The sequence below is a fragment of the Choloepus didactylus genome, chromosome 10, assembly GCF_015220235.1.
Source record: "Choloepus didactylus isolate mChoDid1 chromosome 10, mChoDid1.pri, whole genome shotgun sequence".
Taxonomy (NCBI): domain Eukaryota; kingdom Metazoa; phylum Chordata; class Mammalia; order Pilosa; family Megalonychidae; genus Choloepus; species Choloepus didactylus.
In genome coordinates, this window is record NC_051316.1 from 69168124 (window position 1) to 69187789 (window position 19666).

The following is a 19666-nucleotide window of genomic DNA, read 5'->3' on the forward strand; positions in this document are numbered from 1 at the left end:
ATATAGGAACTGTATACTTTGTGCATGATTTTTTCTGTAAACTCATTTTTCTGAAAACTGCTCTAAATTAAAAAAAAAAAAAGAGTAATAAAAAATACTAACAGGAGAGTTGTGGTATCCTTTCTGTTTTACCCACCTTATTTTTACTAGATGCAGAAACAAGTATATAAGCTCAAGGATTAAATAATAAATGCCCAGGTGTTACAAGAGGGATAACCTGACTTTGATTTCATTTCTATGTTTACTGCTATACAGCTCTCTTACTGAAAAATACCTTGATTACCATTTCTGCAATGTTTGATTGACTTAACTGGTTAAATCATAGTGGTAATGAGGCCAAGGTCATTAGTTCAATCACATTATGAGCCAGTTAATTTCACTCTGGTCCAAGGCCATGACCAAACCCTAACCCCATTCACCCACAGTTCACAAATGGAAGCCAATGTTCACAAGGAGACTTGGCCAAGCCCCACAAATGAGTCAGGGATACATATTACCACTACTAAAAACAACCAAAACAGCCTTTAATTCCACAGCCTACTAATGGCAGAGAAAGAACGTCACACATACATTCCAATCTTTTAATACCCAGAACGAGCTCCGTGTCATCCTTGACCCACTCAACTCACAGTTCCCTTCCCCTTCTCCAAACCTACTGAAAATGTATTATCTGGATGACCACTTTGCTTATCAGAATATGCTACAGTATTGTGCTGCCTCTGGTGTGTGTTTTTCCTTCCCAAATAGACTGACAACTGCCAGCACTTGAAAAAGTTGGGGCCTGTCATGTGCTTCTTGCTATCCTTGTTAGCTTAATGCATTGCATACAGCAGGCACTCAATAACTGTGAAAGAAGGCAGCACATTAGGCCCTCTGCCTGTCAAAGTTTTTAAGAGTGACTTCATAGCAGATAAATATGGGAAGAGCAGATATATGGATAGAAGTTGTGCAAAGAAATTGATCATACCACCAACACACTTGAATTTCCCATATTTAAGTCCAAATTTATTCAAAGTAACAATGTTGATAACTTTGGTTGTAAGAGTGAACCATTTCCATCCCATTTCTAATGTGCTAAATCTCAACTGCATACTTACTTCATTTGAGAAACATTGGAGGGCTGCCCATATATAGAACACATCTTTCTACTTCACTCAATGGGTGACCAAGTTTGTCAGTGCCATGTGGAAGATGACTAAAAGCACAATCAGAAGCCATTACATAAGGATGAGATTCAGTTCACTTTATACTGAAGTTCCTCACCTGCAATTTTTTCATCTCCCTTCCCAGTGCTGAACCCCTCTTCCTCTCAAGCAGCACCAAGCACCACAAACTCAGACACCAGGAAGCACTTTCAGGCATTCCTAATACACACTTCACATCCCCAGGCTGGATGGAAAAACAGGTGTCAGCAATCCACCACTCACTGCAGGAAAAGAGCCAGACAATCTCTAACGAGCAGCAGGCTGCCCACCAACCCTTTACCATTTTGAGATTTACTTGAGATTTGCAGTACAATGTACTACACATTGTTGTTTGCAGTCCACAAAGAAGAGTTGGTTTACCAGTGCAAACGCCTATGTGAGGTAGTCTTCATTTCTCGAGTGGCTCTTCCACTGTTGAGCCCCAAAGGTGAGTTACACAGCTGAAAGGGCATTCAGTTAGCATTTATGTGCAATGCCCAGCTGCAAAACATTTCTCTTAGCGTCTGCAGAGTACTGTTTTTCCTCTCCAAGCTGTTCTTTTCAGCCATGAAATGTGCCTGCAAATGGTATTATTTTGATAGCTCTGGAAGCCATTTGGGGTCCAAAAAAGAGGTTTCCTTTCAGTGAGCAGAGAGAGCTCTAATTCCCTATCCTGTCCAGCCAGCAAGCATACTTTGCACTGGACTTAAAGGAACCGTTCCGCCAGAGCTATTTGCTAAGAGTGTGACATTCACTAGGCTATCGACAGAGTGTGGTGGCCATCTCTCCAACTACACTATGATAAACTTGACCTGTCTGTCTCAAGCATCATGCCAATGCCAGAACCAAATCTGGAGGCAGCTTTCTTTAACTTCTTATTCATAAACAAGCTTAATGATTGTACAGTTGACAACCATCAGAGAATTGACAAATAGTAAAGAACATAATACAACAGGAAAAAAAGTCATTTAATTCAACATTCATGATTACCACCCTGTCTCTTCCACAAAGCATTCAAGGAAGCTTACAAAAGACACATCAATTTCAATGAGAATATAAAAATAGAAAGTTTCAAGCCACAGAGCTAGATGGAGAAGGATAAAAAGTTGAGTAAATGATGGTCAGCAATGTAAGTCCTGGAAGCTTCTGGCAGTCAGGACAGGCACTTTTGGAACTTTTAAAGTTGAGAAGACCATAGAGATTATCTAAGACAGTGCTTCTCACACTTTAATGGGCATCAGGTTCACCTGGAAAACTTGTTAAAGTGCAGATTTCCAGGCCCCACACCAGAGTTTCTGACTCACTAGGTCTGGGGTGGGGCCAAGAACCTGGATTTCTTACAAGTTCCCAGGTGATGGTGATGGTGATGGCGATGCTGCTAGCCAGGTACCAACCCACACTTTTGAGAACCAGTGATCCAGGGCCCATGGATGTGCATCAGAATTAGTGGGAGTGGATGCTTTGTAATGAGATTCTGATTCAATAGGTTTAGAGTGCAAGTCCAGGCTTGTTTACATTTTAAAAGCTCAACAGACAATATTAATGAAAATTCTAGGTTGAGCACTGCTGATTCTAGGTTAATCCCTCTATTCTTCTAAATGCCAAAAAAAAACAAAAACAAAAACAAAAACACAAAAATGTGTTTTTGAAAGGATCTAAAAAAATTCATAAAGCATAAGAGTATACATCATGAGAAAAATCAGACTCCTATTGATCTTTTCAGAGGTAGTATCCTGTGTACCCTTCAAACTGTTTTGCAAGAAAACATGTGGATAGAACACAGCTGTCACTCAATACAAACATTTATGAAACATGTACAATCCTGTTGAGGTGGATAGATCTTAAACTAACTGAAGCTGACCAGTAGGGGAATGTAATTGAATATTAACTGCCCAAAAAGCCATTCTGCCACTAGATGAAGCTGACACATTCTTATATTTCATCAAGTCCAATTAAAACAGAGCTGTAGCTCACTTTAAGCGGTCTGCTTTCTATTAAAAAAAAAAAAAAAATCAGATCTACTCTCCAAAAATACAAATCAAGGATGATTATATAAATGGAGATTATCTGCTTTACAAAAAATTATTCACCATAAACAGCTAGGTTAAAGATCTTTAAAGGCCCTAAGGACTGAAAAGATTAAGGTATGCTTCTCTCCACACCCAATCCCAAAAAAACATTTAAAAGATGTGTGTGCATACACTAAACCACAAAATAAGTGTAGGTAACGCCAACGAAGTTCTGATTTTTCCCCTTGCTGACTACTTTGATATTTGTTTTTGAAATAGGAAATTTCTTTCACTTAAAAAAAAAATTGTGCCTCTTTTTGCTGATGCCCTAAGCACATGTTTAGCTGATTTACTAGGTAATCTAACACTAGTGAAGACGTTTCTCTAAATGATATGCTTCACACTGACAAAAGTATAGGCTTAGGATTCCCAATTCTGTAGCTTACTCGTTTATGTTTTTTTTTGGGGGGGGAATCTGGCTTAAGCATAGGCCAGACATAAGGCATAGTGAAAGCACTGAACCTCATGTACAAGTGATAACCCTTTAATTGACATAATAAAGTAAAAACACCTTGCACACCATTGTTATACTGGTAGCTAATCCACACATGGTTGCCACTATTATTTACAATAGATCATAAACTCCTCTATTGACTAAATAGATATATCTTACTACCAAAACAATGACCTGCCAAGATCTGCAATGCAATCTTCAACATTAAATGGCTATGCAAAATCATTTTGTGATGGATTTTCTACAGAGGATTACTTTTGTCCAAGACAAGTAAGAAAAACCACATGTTTACAACTATTAGAGGTTAAGTGCTTCAAAAGAGAGCACCTGTCAAGGTAGGCCACAAGAGAGGGCTTGTAAAATCTTGGCATCGTTTCTTACCCTGGGAGCAGACGTCCTTCTTAGGTAATCAGAAGACAGAAGTAATGTTCTTTCTAATGGGTAACTATACTTATAAACAGAATTTCAATAACTTGATCTTTAAAGTAGTCTTTACAGAAGAAAAGGGGGAAATAATATACACATTTCTTTGGTGAAAAGACAGAATACAGTAAAACTAGTTAAATAGAAGTTATTTCAGATATATTGATAGTTTTTTTTCATAACATTTCTACTTCATTCAGAAAAAGAAAACCTACATCTTACAATAAAGATTATTTTTTCTTTGCACAATTATCTGGAAAGATTGTGTCAAGGATGAGTTCTAATTAAAGAAGAAAACACAAACACAATACATTTTATTTACTTCCCTGTTCAATCTCATCACGACTGATTAAAGTATTAGATTCTTATCAGTTTAATCCTTCATTCATTAAAAACTAATCAACATCATACCAACAAGAATGGTTACTATTTAAAAATGCACAATAAGTGTTAGAGAAGATGAGGAGAAATAGGAACACTCATTAATTATTGGTGGGAATGTAAAATGGTGCAGCTTCTGTGGAACACAGTTTGGTGCTTCCTCAGAAAGTTAAGTATAGAATTACCATATGACCTGGCAATCCCACTTCTAGACCCAAAAGATCTGAAAGCAGAGACTTTGCTGCAACGCTCGTAGCAGCATTATTGATAGTTGCCAAAAGATGGAAGCAACCCAAGTGTCCATCCACCCATGAAAGGATAAACAAAATGTGGTATGTACATACAATAGAATATTATTCATCCATGAATGAACATGGATGAACCTTGAGGGCATCATGTTGAGTGAAAATGCCAGAGGCAAAAGGACAAATATTGTATGATCTCACTTATATGAAATAATTAGAATATGCAAATTCATAATCAGAAACTAAAATACAAATTACCAAGGACTGAGGTGGGAGTAGGGAATGGGGAGTTAATTATTCATTGAAACAGTGTTTCTGGTTTCTATTTGGGGTGTTGGAAAAGTTTGGTAATGGATGGAGGTGATGTGCATGTAGTTAACACCACTGAATTGTATATTTGAAAGTGGTTTTGGGAAACGGAAAAATGGGAAATTTTAGGTTGTATATATGGTATCAGAATAAAAATTTTTAAAAAACCATGGGACCATACAACACAAAGAGTGAACCGCAATGTAAACTATAATTATAATATTGTTTCATCAATTGTAACAAAGGTACTACACTAATGTAAAATATTAATAATAGGGAAAGCTGTGTGTGTGTGTGAACTGTAAACCTACTACTGCCCTAATTTTTAAAAAATGCAAAAATAAAAACCATAATTATCTTCCTATACATTATATAGCTTTTTCTGCTTAGCGTAAAAACATCATTTAAAAGACTACCTCATTTAGTTTCTCCTCTATAAGAAACTAAAGATAACAACTCAACTTTCAAATACACATTTTGTTTTAAAGAAAAATGACATATACTTTTTAAACAATTGTGGAAAATGTTCCCCATCATAAAAGTGAGCTCTGTCTTACCAATTCCCATTAATAGGTAATATATTGAGATAGCTATGTCAATAAAAAGTAAGGCCAAATTTAAGCAAAGAAGTAACTATTGGAAAATAATAAAATAACACTTAGGATAAGTTGATCTAATGAGTAAAGCAAAAGTGAATTGCCAAAAGGCTAGAAACAAGAGAACTTTTATTTTCATTTGGCTTTAGGTTAATAACTGCTTCAAAATAAACATACTAAATAAACAAAACATTACTAAATAGAAAAGTAGAAAAATATGACTGGACAAATATCTGTCAATAACTCTAACTTCAATGTATTTTTGTCTAGGTCTATTATATTACTTATTTCATTCACTCTATCATGAGGAAAACAGTACACATTTTTTATCCACATTTTACAGATGATGAAATTGTGAGAATAAGTGACTAGTAGGTAATATTTAGATGGATTAGAATCACATTTTCTGACTTATAATCCAGTACTCTTTCTCCTACACATAGTAACTTTGAAAAATTTAGTTAAATGATGTTCTGACACTAACACCCTTTTACATAACACTTAGCGTCAGGCAACAAAGTTTTATAAGTCATTGTGAAACATACTGAGGATCCCTGTGTTCATAAGAGATATCACATGACTTGTAACCAATGTGAACCAGTGGTAAAACAAAATACTTCATCTCAGGGTCTTATGTGTCTATATCAATTGCTTTTAACATTTATCCAATCAATATTACAATAGATCTTGGCTACACACCTCCCTTGTTCTGTTAACAATGTAAAGAAAAGCAGGGAAGCATCTCCTTTAAACTGGCCTGATCTTCTTGACACTGGCAGTACTCAAGAGGACCAACAAGCATGCCAGACAACACAGTACAATAATTTATTTTTTTTATCTTCAAAGGCAATCTACTCTTTTTTCCTAACTCTTCAATTCGAAATCCCATAACCTCCAAGAAGGAAAATAGATTGAATGCTTTAAATAACCTGTCAACAGCTGTTTCTTTGAAAACCAGGTGAAAGTGGGAAAAAGACACAGGAGTCTGAAGCTAGAACCTTTGTTGCTAGAAGGGTTACTCAAGTCTGTAACCCCAGGGAAGACACTACTTCTCTTTTTGGCAAACTCCCTCCATTTGTAAATATTTTAGCAACTTAAGTGAACCTGATGTTAAATTATAATTGTATTTTGCCCCTTGGGCCCTTATATTATCAAAAGCTATTGTTATGCCAAAAGTTTTCTGATAATAGAGAAAGACCCTAAGAATTACCCTTTGACTGTTGGCAAAACAGGACAGATCTTCTTATTTCTGTTATATTTTCAATTTGCAGACATAAAATCATCCTGGATGCCAACATAATAGGCTTTATTTTCAGGTTCCTCTGTTTTTACAATTCCATCAGCTTTCTTCATTATTAACACTATCTTCCCTATTATTATTAAATGCTGTCATTTGTACTCATCATTCCCTATCTGAGAGCACAAAATCCCATTAGGAAATGAAATGGCCTTGGGGAACAAAGGTTTATAGATCTCGCTGTAAGACCCTTTCCCACACTTAGGGATGGCTATAATTTTCTTTTAGCTTCCTCTCTTCTAAGTAGTAGAGCCTCCAGTCTTTTATCTCTCATCACCAGTTGTACTTTCAAGGCTGCTACTGACTACTATGGCCAGAACATGTGCTCTTCCAAAAAATGCAGTTGTTGCAGAATGCTATATGTTCCCGATGTGTTCTAAGAGATCACTGGTTGAAGAATCATCACTAGTTAACTGCTTGATAAATGAAAAATCATCTGGAAAAACATCACCTACAGTTGTGTCACCTATAAACACACTACTGTTCCTTGAGCAAAGACCACGTGTATAAAAGTTGGGTTTATATCACAACTGGCCATTAAATATGCCACTTACTTGTGATATCAGAGACCTATCTTTTAACTGGTGTCTTTCTCTTTTTGTGTGTGTTCAGGGTGGTGGGTAGAGAAAGAAAAAAATTACAAGTGAGAAGATTTAGAGCTATAATGCCTCATGAAAGAGAAATAGGAAGAAAAAAAGTTTCCTGATAGAATTGCCCAATAATTAACTGTTATTGGAGCTGACCAATGGACATCTAAACAGTACTGCTCATCAGTTTAAAATAAGGTCCTGAAACTGGTGTCAGAGCAATTATTCAGTTACTTGTGAAATAACCCACCTGTGCAGAGCACAGAAGTTTGAAATAATTGAAAATTATTGTAGCATTCCTTACATATATAAGGGCAGCACAGAAATGAACAAAGTTCTAAAAAACCTAAAAAGTTTGTGACTACAGCTCTCAGTTTTGGATTATAAAATTTAAAATATTAAAATAACTCAAATAGAATAAATTCAGGAAATCATAATGGTGATAATTAATTGAAATGAACCAACTAGATATACCTAAAGAGATCATCTTTACAAGACATTTAACTGCATTTGCTTATTAACTTTAGACCTTTCCTAAAAATGAATTATGTTAAAATGTTCATAGAGCGTTTGACTGACACCAGTGGAATATTTATAGACTTACACAAATGTCAAGAAGTTTTATGAATTTCAGTCTTTGGACTATTGCAGAATTTTCCCCCTTAGATATGAGGCTTGGATTTATTATCATAGCAGTAGTATTAAGAGTTCATTTTATTGCTGAGACCTTATTTCCATAGTACTTTGATTTCTAAAATAACTAAAATGTTGAATTAAAACTGTCTAATCATCACCAAGTCAAACATGCAGCATTTTCCTATTATCAGCCCATACAATAAGACTGTTGATAGTTGCAAAAATTGTTTCTTTAAAGGCCTTGCATCTTCCTAATTAGAATAAACAGTGTATTTTCCCGGTAACATACTGGGATCCCTTCCCACCAGTTCCTTGGTGTGTGGTTGTGCACACATGTATAAATAGAGTTGTGTGCAAGGTAATCATCCAAGGGATAAAAGAAAAATAGAACTTCTATTCATATTTATTTTCTATCTTTCCCTTTTAAATTTTCTACTTTTTTGCATATGCTTTCTAACTTACATAATAGGTTAATACAAGCTATTGCCACAATTGAGAAATACACATATATTGGGAATACAAGCCAAAAACCTATTGACTGAGAGAAAAGTTTCAATACCAATGTTACAGATTATTATCAGCTTTGATTTTGCAATTTACCTGCTCAAACCTTAATTTTATCACATAGATTTCAAATTGTGGAGTGATATGTGCTAAAGATATCGGGCAATATAATTACAATTTACTCAAAGACAATCCAAATATTTGCATTTACATTATTCTTTGCTCAAAACTTCAGATGTTGAAAATTTAATTTTTTAAGTTAAATGGAAATACTCTGAGTTCCTGATTGAATAAGAGGTAACACAAACTTATTTAAAAGATTTTAAAGTGCATAGATTTTCTTGAAACAAAAAGCTAACACAAAATGCTTCACATGATTCCCCTAGAAATTTGAAATTATCTTCCTCTGTCCCTATTCAAGGCTCTACTTTTATAGTGTTTTCTAAAAATTATACAATATTAAGTGAAAATCGAAAATTTTATAAACAGTCTAACACTAAAATATGCTGTACTTTATTTCCATTTAAAAGGTCAAGTCCTATCAAAAAGTTTATAAAAACAGAACTATTTTTAAGAAGTATCCTCTGTCTTAATGAAAATGAACTAAAATAGCAAAGACACAGCATATTTAAGAGACTGTTTTCAGGTGAAGATATCATGAAGTAGATTTTTTGTTTCGTTCTCAATGTAGCCTCTTAAAACGTGGTATTCGGAATTACATATTCCGTATTAGTATATCAGATTCCTTTAAGAATAGGAGGAATGCTTCTGCTCATCAAGCTCTAAAGAAACCTGCATTTCCATGCACACATCTTATATAAGCCTAACAGTTGCTTTTCTCCATAAATCAATCTATTGTTGCACTTCATAATGAGAAGGCAGATTTACTGCCTTTTACCGCCTTTTCTCACCATCAGAAAGATGCCTATTTGGGTAATAGAACGTTTCTCTTCTTCAAGGGTGTTTGGGATTAGGAAGACAGGGGCGAGAACCTTTAACATCTGCCCCCTCCAAGTGAATGACACCTCTAGTTCTCACAGCCAGGACTCTGAAAAGCAAATGCCTGTAAGTTGATAAAATTTTCTAACTTGAAGAAGCACAACGTTTTAAATACACTGAATTTGCATCACTATAACACATTTGAGATTTGAAGATTATAGTGTAAAACTGTAAAACATATAATTCAAATTTTACAGCCCTCAAATCATTATCCTAGTCAAAGCAATAAGAGTTTAGAATAAAGACCTTTGATGCAAGCATCTTGAATTTTCTCTAACCCTGAAAACAAATCTAAAGTACTGGCTGGTAAGATTTTCACCATTTGTTATCGCAATACTGTGGTGTAATAATAAAACAGTTTATAATATAAAGTTATATTCTTTGGTTTTTATTTATTTATTTTTCCCTTAGGGAGAAATATTTAAGATTTGTGAACTTAGACTTTAATTTAAAAACAAGAAGAAGGCACTTGTCAGCCTGTAAATCCTAACCATCTGCCTTTTAAAAACACACTCACACACACACTCACCCACTCACTCCAGTTAGGCTAAACATTATTAGCAAGTAGAACTTGATGGTTCTAAACAGAAGTTTCAGTAATGATAGTTCTACTTTTGGAAGCAAGGGATCTTTAAATAGGCATCGTGATACCTACTACTAAATGCAATGAACCATAAATTTAAAACAAACCTACACCATCCAAAACAAATAAATAAATACAGAGGGGCAGGTACTGGACTCAAGAAGAACCTCTAGTTTTGAAGTAAACCAAATTACTTCTTCTGCCCATGAATATGGAGTATAGCCTAGTGAGCTAACACTTCTTGTTATTTGGGGCTATCTTTTGTCACTTAAGCAATGCTTTCTGACAGTTTTACAGGCTGTTATCCCAAGGACTTCAGTATTTATGGCCTTTATTCACTTGGGCTTTCTGCTCTTATCCACTGGTTACTGATCACTAAATAGATTTTTTTTTTTATGGGGCTGAAATTAGCTCAAAGGATGTCCTTCAACAATGGCAGCTCAGGACAGCACCGGCTAAAGGTCTTCTCTTCGGCCTCTTCCTTGCTCCCTTCAATTTTCTCTTCCTTACAGACAAGTTAATGAGGGTTCAGATGCACGCTGTTCAATTAGAGCAACAGTACGAGTGATTTACAGCATTCTTAAAGGATGGTTTGGAACTGCTTCTGAATTGGTCTTCAGAAATCCATTCATTTTCAATAACTCAAAAATGATTTAAAGGTCTAAACTTATTTTTAATCTTCATAAAACAAGAGCATTTCCAACTACACATAGAATCATTATTCAGGAAAAGCTCAATTCTACAAACATCACTATACACACATACAAGTGCATATTTCAAATATATATATGTTATATTATAAAACTTTAGCACAACTTAGCACTCCAACTTCTTTCTAGATAGTGAAGGGTACTTACTACCTTTTTATCCACTACACTTAAAAAACCAAGGGTGAAAATGAAGTAGAAAACACATACCCTTCTTTTCACTTAATTGCATTTAACTTGAAAATCTCTTAAGAGATTGGTTGGTTTCTATCTCATGAATAATGTGAAATGTGTAAAAAGTTATGTCTTCCTTTCTAGGTGGCTGCTAGAAACCTGAAAGTCAAATTAGTCAGGAAAGTGGTGTTTTCTTAAAAACAAAAAATCTGAAAGAAAACTAGAAATGTTGGCATTCTTATTGTCATGTCTTCCCTGTTGAACAGAGAAAACTGCAGTTGAATGATAGGAGTCAGGGTGTGGGAAAAGTTGGAGAGGGAGAAGAGAGAGAGAGAATGCACTTCGAATGGTTACTAAGGTTCCATTTATCGCTCTAAAATATAATTTACTGAATATTATTCTTCCTGGATGGAATGGATTTATTGTGATCAACTTCTGTTTCCTCCGAAACTAGGCTAGAATAAATACATTTAAAGAGGAAATTTTTTAAAATTTCTTTTTAATCCTTTAATGTTTCTATGTCTGAGTAAAAACAGTATGTTCTATTACCTCAAAAATACTGTTACTTTATCAAGACTATATGTAATTACTTTGCACCTTTATATATAATATTAACTATTTGGAAATCATACATTTGCATTTTTTATAGAAACCCACATTATAAATTCTCCTTGAATATAGTTCAGGAAAATTTATTTCTGCTGATGAATCTACATTCTTTCTGATATTCCAAATATAAAACTATATAATAGCTATATTTCTCTGGAAAAAAATGGTAGAAAACTGTCTAATTTTGAATGCTATATTAAGTTTACTACTTATCTTAGTGTATGTTTTCACATACACTAAGCTAATCCAAATTCCATTCAAACAGGGATAGTATAACGATTAAATAAATTAAAAATTAAATACATGTACATTGTGTAGGAACTTACGTAGTAATAGATTTTTTGCAAGGCAAGAAAGTCTCTCCAGGATTATCAAAAAGATGTTAGAGAAATAACATTGTAATGTGAAATTAAGTGCTAACCAATTTTTTTTTCAAATAACCTTGGTGCTTAGATGACAAGTGTTTAGCATTTTTTAGAAAGCTAAATTTTGCACTTTTTCCATTTACATATAAAATATATGAATAAGGAAGAATATTTTGGATATATGGCCTTCCAAAGGTATATACTTAGGAAAATAGAAGAACAGTATTCTTTCTGAATTAAAAGATTCATTTCAGAGTAGTAAGATATGTAGCAGCCTGATACTTAGCTTCTCTAAGCAAAGAAGAGCAATTCTATAATACTCTATATTACAATCATGAATAGAAAAAAATTCAACTTCCTTAACACGCATTACAAAACTTTAGGTAGAAAAAAATATTTGTAAATGCTTTGAAGTCAGTGAAGTCCTGCCTTCAATCACTTTGGAGAAAAAAATCCTTATCAGTGTTCCATTATACAATGAGGCATCATAAAAATATCTCCTATCTATAAACTTTTCAATACTTTTTTTCCTAATTAGATTAATGCACATTATAAGCAAATTAGCAATCTAATATCAATAAGGTTTTCCATATATTAAAACCCTCTGTGGCCTTTACCAGTTCTCCACCCCCATCCTTCTCTTTCATTACCTCATATAACATCTAGAAGCTATCTTTCCTATGAAGTTAGTACTCAGAGTAAATAAACTTTGCATATAGCTGGCTTTTAAAAATCAGAAATACAGCAAGCAAAGAAATCATCCTCACCTCTTTTAAAAGAAAACAGAGCAACACTCAGGAAAACAGAAGTGCCCCAAAGTTCATGTGTGTCAGCAAAGAGTTGAGAGCTGCTAAGAATGATCCTCTTGAAAAGAAAGAAGTCTCCTCAGGCACCCACATGTATATTTAGATTAGACTGGCAGTTTAAATGACAGCAAACACATGGTCATGACTTCCCAATTGCTCATTCATCCAACACACATACACACAGGCTAATCAGAAGCAAACATCCACCTCAAACTGTTTGAGAAGCTAGTTTCTTCCATCTGATACTACCATATGTGGAGTGAGCATACATTCTGCTAGGGCGATCAGATGTCAAACACTTAACTATTTTTCCTAGTAGGCCCAAATCTTGAATCACATTGCTTTAGTATCTCAGAATATTTTTCTAAAGTCAGATTTACCAACTTGACTAAACTCCCTGCCCTAGCCAGCAGGGTTTTACAATGCACATAGTAAAAAAAAAAAATGTAAACGTTACGGGATCTATTTATCTTACGGGTATTTTAACTGTAAGACTCTGCCCACCCTATCAGTAACTGCACACACTCCTGCTCTGCAAACAGCGCAAAGTCATTACAGAGAGGATCACATTTTCTTATGCAAATAAACGTGGTAGAATTAAATGGTAGAGAAACCAAACATTAACTTTAAGCTGCTATTCATAAATGGAGTACCAGTAACATCCTCCAGTAAATAAGAAAAGAGAGAAAATACATAGGGCACTATAGGCAGGCACTATAAACTATAACTACAATATTGTATATACATACATATATATTAAGTTGGGTTAGTGAGAAGAAGAAAGCCAAATGCAACTATTGGCTCTATGATAGAGAAGGAGGTTATATAAAATGACAAGCAATTTAAACATAATTAAATTTTACTTTTGACATGAATTTTGTATTTTAACCTAAATGTAAAATATTTTGAAAACCCATAAGTTAATATGGGGTTGAAGGTGAAGGAATGGTACAGTATAAATGTGGGCCCCAAGAGACTCAAACAAAAGATTTATTTAAAGAAAATGCTAATATTATGACAGTGTTCTCTTGATATCTTCCATCTCCATTTTACAGAATATACACTTCTGTCATATGTTCTTGGTAGTTAAAAGACAAAAACAGATGGATGTTGATGACTTAATGGCAGTAATATTTATGCTGTGGTTTTTGCTACTTTATAAAAGTATTACAAAGGAACTCAAAGGTGTGGTGAAACCTCAAACTTAATTGAAATTTCTTTATGTTGTCTGACAAATTAAAGGCTATTATTTTATAACATCTGCCCATGTGGTAACATCAATTTCAAGATATTTCTCTTTCATCTCTAAAAACCATAATCCCTACGTGCAGGTCCTTGTACGAAGTACAGAAGTAAGCAAATTTGATATACTTATGAAATAAGAGTGTTTCCAATGTTAATGCCATATAAAAACTTGTTTTTAATGTTCAGTCTGTACCTATCATTAAAATTTAATATAACCTAACACAATTATCATCAATGGGATGCAGGTGTTGGATAACTAGATTAGTATCAACACTACAGGCAAATTAAGATTTCTTCCCATGTGATGGAGTTCTGATAAATATCAATTCATTGGTTTACTGAATTCTGAAGATCAAAAGGCCCTGCATATGGCACTAATAAATCAAATAGAGTCATCAAATCTACAGTCTGTTTTCTTTGGCTAAAACTGCAAGTTTTACTTACAGAGCCTTATCTACTCCTAAAAGTTTTCTGCCAAACCAAATTTAACTCACCAAGAGTACAGAAAACATAGCGCTTCCCAGCAGCACCCTCCTGGGTCTCTTGAAGTTCAGGAATACCATTGTGTGGTGGCCTAGAATATCTGGTCTTCTCCTCTCCTTTGCTTGTTTAGATGTCATAATCAACAGAACATCCACCCAGAAAAGTAAAATGCTGCTTCTATATTCAGAAGGGAAAATTCTCTACACTATTGACACATACTCATAGAAAATAGTAAAATAAAAAATTCTCCAAAACATTTTCCTCACTCAACCTAAATATCATTAAGAACTTCTGGTGTTGGGAATTCTACTCAGGTATTCATAGTCTAATTAATCACTTTCTAATAAACTAACCCTAAACTTTGCATGACAGCAGCAGTATTTGAAGAGAAGGGGCTAGGAAAAGGTAATACAAGTAGGATGAGAGCCCAGGAAAAAATTTCTCTCTCAGTTGGTTTCCCTGAAGAGATTGTGCTGATGGGTAAGCCATGTTATTTCCATTCTTGAATAAGATGTGCCTATGAGTGGTAGGATCATGGCATTGTTTTCTTCTTTATAAAACTATTCCGTAATTTTCAAAAAATCTTATAATATTTACATGTTTGAAATATATAAACAAAAATAATTTTTTTTTCCTGGGACAACTGATACTATCCTAAAGCAGTACGAAATACTCTCATTTCCTGTCCAACAGGAACTGAGAAAGGTTTAATAACTAGTCTTAGTAAGCTGAAATCTCAGCTAAGTATTTTTCCCAATGTCCTAGAAGAAACCCCTACACCAATGTCTCTCAACCTTGGCAATCCTGACATTTTGGACTGGATAATTTTTAGTTGTGGGAGGGTCTTAAGCATTGTAGGATATTCTACCTACTAGATGCCAGTAGCAACCTCCTTCACTAGTCATGAAAATAAAAAAATGTCTCCAGACATTGCCAAATGTTCCTCAGGGGACAAAAATTGCTCTGGGTTGAGAACCATTACTCTAGATTAGTGTTTCTCAAAAGGCTGCCTATAGGAGTTTCATATAATTATGCACCACTAATTGACACAGGATTCCCTTCTAATAAATTCTACCTGTGAGGCCAAAATGAAATGACACTTTTGTTCAGTCAAGATCCAATTCAATGGTCTCTCTCTGTCATTGATGATAAAGTACATTTGTGAGAAAACTAGAATCTCTGAACTTGGCGATAGGTACACCTTTAGTGATCTGGTCTATGACTCCACTTTAGTTCTGATGTGATAACATCACAGTCCCTTAGACAGAAACCAAATTCTCATTTCTATCTGGCAATGCCATTTCTGTATTTGATATACACAACAAGTCAAGATGTGTGTCATTTGGTTAACAGGGTCCGAAAAGCACCACGTGAAGATGCATACCTTACATAACGTTAACAGAAATGAGAGCTTGCAATTAGATTCAGTTAATACAAGAGTGGTATTATCAGTCAGTTTACATATGGGGAAAGTCTATCCTGTGCTTGAAGTGATACAAAATAGTGTTTGGAGAAGAGCATCCATGGCATGGTATGTCAAAGAGCAGGGAGAAGTATCATTCAAATACCTCTCTGGACAGCAGTCCCAAGCCTATTTCCTTAAAAGCCAATAAACCCCAAGTCTGAGAAGTTAACTTCTTAGATTTTCTTCTTGGTTCAGGTTATGTTCAAGAAAGACCAAGAAGGAGTTGGTCTGATTCCTGTAATCAAAATTTCTTTTGAGGCCAAATCACTGGAGTAATGAATCTTGCAGGAGTGCACAAAACCTATTTATAGATGCTTCCAGCTGCCACAGACATCACTGGACGTGACAGACCCCATTCCACAGATGCTCAAGCCTCTATGCTAAAGATGTGTTTGAATGACATAGCTAAGTGAATCTCTGACCACACTGAATATTCCACAGCCAACAGAATTCCCAATAAGAAATGCCAACTGCTTTTTATGGTTATTAGTACTGGCTACTCTTGCTCCTATGGTGACAGCCAGGCTATGTTCTGGAAAAATGTAAAATTACAAACTTTCCTGAACTGAACCTAGGTAACGAATTACAGCCCTTTAGTGCAGTTTTATCCTGGTATCCTTTTTCTCCAACATACAAACTTTTCTTGATACGATCTTAATGTATTAAGATGGCCTTTTTGTTCTTTTCCTCAGGGATAATTTTATACTATCCTATTTTTCACTTTGTGTAAGAGTTATCTAAATAGATTGTTAGTCACTCTCCCCCACAATCTCACAGGATAAGCTTCTCGAGGATAGGAAATACATCTTTCTTACCTTGTATCCTCTATAGCAGGGGATGGCAATCTTTTTCTGTAAAGGGCCAAACAACTCTGTCCTTGTAGCTATGAAAGCAGCCACAGACAATATGTAAAAAAATGGCATGGCTGTGTTCCAATACAACTTCATTTACAAAAACAAGCAGTGTGCCAGATTTGGTCTACAAACTGTAGTTTGCCGATTCCTGCCCTACGGGTACTTACCGCATCAACACCATGCTCATAGTGGGTTGGATTTTGGTGAACTTTGTTAAACCAAATTTCTCTAATATAATTTACCATATTATTTCTCAGTCTATTTTTGTTTGCAAACATAAAGTATCTTGTTTTTTGTTGTTGTTTTGCAAAAAAGCAATGACCTTATTCACTAGTTTATACAGTTTTCAGCTCAAGACACTCTGTCCTATGGCAGCCCCAAAATATCAACTTAATTTCATCCCATTAAAGAGTATTCTGATCTTGCTGTCTAAGTTTCTGAGAGTTACTGTAGAAGATAAAACTGTGACATATTATTCTTATGAGTTTTCATGCCAATTATATTGTTGAATGTGTACAAATAAAAGTCTCATCAATAAAATAAATTACCCTTTACCAGATAAACAGCTAGTTCCTCTGAGACAGCAACATCTTGGAAGGGGCCATTGGAAAAGTTACAAACTTTGAATTCCAAAGCCACTGCAAACCTCTACTGGTAGGCTATCCAAAGGTCACTCATTTAGCAAGTGCAATTCATTAACTGCTTCAAAAGTTCAAGTATTTAAAAAGGATAAGCTTTAGACATTTGGAAGTTCAAGTTCTGAAAACGGAAATATTGGACTAGTTCATTTGGAGAGGGAGTTGTAATATCATAGTCAGCCAAAAGGATGCCTAACAAAATAAAATAAACATGTGTGCTTTAAATTCAAATTAGGATTTAAGAAAATCTCTCACAAATGAACCTCTAACCAAATTTATTCTTGTGTAAACCTCAAAAAAAAAAAAAAAAAAGGTAGCTCAAGTATTGGATGAGTTGGAAAATTTGTATCTGATTGCTGTTTTTTAATACTTGTTCTAATAAACAAAACTGAACAGTAGCTAACAAGAAAATTCAAAGATTAAGGAAGAAGATGGTAGAATTTGTCTTAAAAAAAAAAAAAAAAAAAAAAAAGGAAAAGCTCTTTCTCCATTCAAGAATATCCCATTAAAGAGCAATGAGAATAAGGTGATTATCAGACAAACTGCAAATTTTTTAAATTCTGTTTTTCTAAGTAGCACATGACTATATAGGAAAGAAAGAAGGAAGGAAGGGAGAGAGGGAGAGAACTAGGGAAGGAGGGGGGCAGGAAGGAAAGAGGGGGGAGGGAGGGAAAAAGGGAGGGAGGGAACACAAGAAGGAAAAAAATAATTTCAAAAGATAAATCCTTCAAGACAGTTTCTCACAAAGGTTATACGTCAAAGAATTGAGGAAATAGGACTTAACCACACCAGCAATAGAGGAGTGGGAGAGGCTACCTAGTCCACCTTGTTTTTCATGGCGAGTATATCGACAATGATTGACCCAATGGGACATTCCACTGGGAAGAAAAATAACCCATCTCCCTCAACATATATCAGAATTCTTTAGACCTTCTCAAGGTTCTCAGGATTAAGGAGAAATGGGAAAATCAAACCATGAAGACTATCAGGGACTTTGAATGCTACTGTAGGACAGGTAGGTAATGTTTCATGGATAACACATTATATAAAACTACTCTGAATCCATCCAAAAACTTGCACCCAAATGTTCATAGCAGAGCTGCTAATAACTAAAAGGTGGTGTGCCAGTTTGTATATATTGTGTCCCCTGGAAAAAGCCATGTTCTTTGGTACAATCTTGTGGGGGCAAATTGATTAATCTTTTTGATTATGGTGTGACCTCTTCATTGAATGATTCCACAGAGATTTGACTCTGCCCATTCAGGGTGGATCCTGATTAGTTTACCGGAGTCCTTTAAAAAGAGCTGACAGACCCAGACACTTGGGATGCTGGCCCAGAGTTTGCTCTGGAGAAGCTAAGAGAGGACAAAATGCCCAAAGAGCATCTGAGAGAGACTTTTGGAGTGATGCTTGGGAGCTAACACTTGGAAATGCTTGGAGATGCAGAGAGAAGTACCTTTGGAGATGCTAGGCTAAGAGATGAAGCCCAGAGTTTGCCCCGGAGAAGCTGAGAGAGGACTCCCAGACTCTTAGAGAGAAAGCCACCGGAATCAGAAGCTGAAAGGAACGCAACCCAGAAGCAAAGGACCAGCAGACTCGAGCCACGTGCCTTCCCAGCTGACAGAGGTGTCCCAGATGCCACTGGCCGTTCCTCACTGAAAGTATCCTCTTGTTGATGCCTTAGTTTGGACACTTTCATGGCCTTCAGACTGTAAATTTGTAACCAGATAAACCCCCTTTATAAAAGCCAATCCATTTCTGGTATTTTGTATAATGGCAGCAATAGCAAACTGAAACAGGTGGAAACAGCCCAAATGCCCATCAACAGATGAATGGATAAACAAAATGTGGTATATTCATATACTGAAATATTATTCAGCCATAAAAAGAAATGAAGTGCTCACCAGGCAACAACATGGAAGAACCTTTAAAACATCATGCTAAGTGAAAGAACTCAGTCATAAAAGACTACATATTATATGATTTCATTTATATGAATTGTCTAGAATACACAAATAGAGAGATGGAAAGTTGATTAGTGGTGTCTAGGGCT

The 19666-nt window shown here is 35.2% G+C and overlaps 1 protein-coding gene across 4 annotated transcripts in view; it reads right to left on the reverse strand.

The window, feature by feature from the left end:
• MLLT3 (MLLT3 super elongation complex subunit) overlaps positions 1-19666 on the reverse strand; it is a 272860-nt gene that overhangs the window by 19538 nt on the left and 233656 nt on the right. The window lies entirely within an intron of this gene.